A 2,558-nucleotide genomic window follows, 5' to 3' on the forward strand; every position below is an offset into this window, starting at 1 on the left:
ACGGTCGAGGAGAAATTTCATCTTCCGAATCTCGATTAATCGAATCTCCAGCTTCCGGCATTATTTCAAGACGTTCCGTATATGAGCCTCTTCAAACAGGACTTATTGGTATTGATTCAATGATCCCTATAGGGCATGGTCAGCGAGAATTAATTATTGGGGACAGACAAATAGGTAAGACAGCAGTAGCTACAGATACGATTCTCAATCAACAAGGACAAAATGTAATATGTGTTTATGTAGCTATTGGTCAAAAAGCATCCTCTGTGGCTCAAGTGGTGACCACTTTACAAGAAAGGGGAGCAATGGAATACACTATTATAGTAGCTGAAACTGCGGATTCTCCAGCTATATTACAATATCTCGCTTCGTATACGGGAGCAGCTCTGGCTGAATTTTTTATGTACCGCGAACGCCACATTTTAATTATTTATGACGATCCCTCCAAATAAGCCCAGGCTTATCGCCAAATGTCTCTTCTATTAAGACGACCGCCAGGTCGCAAAGCTTATCCGAGAGATGTTTTTTATTTGCATTCACATCTTTTGGAAAGAGCCGCTAAATCAAGTTCTCAGTTAGGTGAAGGAAGTATGACTGCTTTGCCAATAGTTGAGACCCAATCGGGAGATGTTTCGGCTTATATTCCTACAAATGTGATTTCTATTACAGATGGCCAAATATTCTTATCCGCCGATCTATTCAATGCTGGAATCAGACCTGCGATTAATGTGGGTATTTCGGTTTTCAGAGTTGGATATGCGGCTCAAATTAAAGCCATGAAACAAGTAGCTGGTAAATTAAAATTGGAATTGGCGCAATTTGCGGAATTAGAAGCTTTTGCACAATTTGCTTCTGATCTCGATAAAGCTACTCAAAATCAATTGGCAAGAGGTCAACGATTACGCGAATTACTTAAACAATCCTAATCAGCTCCTCTCACTGTGGAAGAACAGATAATAACTATTTATACCGAAACGAATGGTTATCTTGATTCATTAGAAATTAGACAGGTAAGGAAATTTCTCCTTGAATTACGTGCTTACTTAAAAATGAATAAACCTCAATTCCAAGAAATAATATCTTCTATAAAGACATTCACTGGAGAGGCAGAAGCCCTTTTAAAGGAGGCTATTCAGGAACAAATGGAAATCTTTTTACTCCAGGAACAAGTAGAAAAAAATTGATTAAAAATTTAATTCCTTTCTAATTCAACTTTCAAATTAAAATTGAGATTATTATTCTGATTCTTTCATGTTTAATATCTTTTCTTTGAATAAATAATATAATAAATTAATTATATTAGATATTCTATATTTATATTAATAAATAAAGGATAAGTGGTTCTTGTTCAATTCAAATCATTCAAAATCTTTTTTTTTTATATTTTATTTTTAGTTTTTAGAAATATAGAAATTCTATTTAGAGTTATATTTATAATATATAAATATAAAATACATAATGCAAATTATTTGCGTCCAATAGGATTTGAACCTATACCAAAGGTTTAGAAGACCTCTGTCCTATCCATTAGACAATGGACGCTTTTCTTTTTTTCTTCTAACTTTTCACTAAATTCAATTTAGTGAAAAGTTAGAAGAAAAAATGGAATAATATCTACAAATACTAATATATAATATATAGATATATACTATATATATAAATATATATAATATAATGAATATTATATTCAAAAATCTTATATTCAAATTGAAAAATTGAATATTGTATCAATTGATAAAATTGAATAAAATAACTAAAAACAAAATACAGAAATGATAAAAAATTTACTAAAAAATTGTATTTATTTTATTCCACATTTTATTCTAATCTAAAAAAAAAGAAAGATTCTAATCTAATATAGAAATAGGATAAAAGCGGGTAGCGGGAATCGAACCTGCATCGTTAGCTTGGAAGGCTAGGGGTTATAGTCGACGTTTATTTATCTTTTTTTAACGTCTCTAATTCAAAACCGAACGTGAAACTTTTGTTTCATTCGGCTCCTTTACGGAAGGGATTTAGAAAAGAAGAAATATGGAACACGGGAAAAAGATTCCGCTAACCCATAACATCGATGTCAGCCTTTCTGTATGAATACATTGAAAACGCCTTGCTTTTTAGATGATCCCTATAGAAAAGGAGTATTTTACAAATATACGTTTGATTTTTCTAGTTACTTCGTTCTCTATTTCTATTTGAAAGAATCTTTAGGAAAAGAATCAAATTTCCATCGAGCTAAAAAAAGGATATCGATATCTCTAGTAAATTAGAGTAATCGTTTAATAGCTATTGTGCCTCATCCTCTCTTAGACTACAAAAATATAAAAAAAAAGAAGATTTAGTTATGATTAGAAAAAAAAATTTTCCATAGTTTTTTCCATGGATCCTTTATCCAATACTAAAAAAAAAATTGGACTTTTGATCCAATTTAAAAAACTTATGTTTCATAATGTTAGAATTCAATTTGTCAATTGAGAATTGATTCTTCTTAGATACAAATTACGATAATTTAGACTATTGCTTGAATTTTTCATTGAGAGGAATAAAGGATTCAAAATCCT

General features: G+C 30.8%; 1 non-coding gene across 1 annotated transcript; it reads right to left on the bottom strand.

Moving 5' to 3' along the window:
* On the bottom strand, positions 1,471-1,542 carry TRNAR-UCU. The gene has a single exon. It is a non-coding gene; the product is annotated as a tRNA-Arg (tRNA).

Source organism: Arachis ipaensis, chromosome B03, assembly GCF_000816755.2.
Source record: "Arachis ipaensis cultivar K30076 chromosome B03, Araip1.1, whole genome shotgun sequence".
NCBI classification, from domain to species: Eukaryota; Viridiplantae; Streptophyta; class Magnoliopsida; order Fabales; family Fabaceae; genus Arachis; species Arachis ipaensis.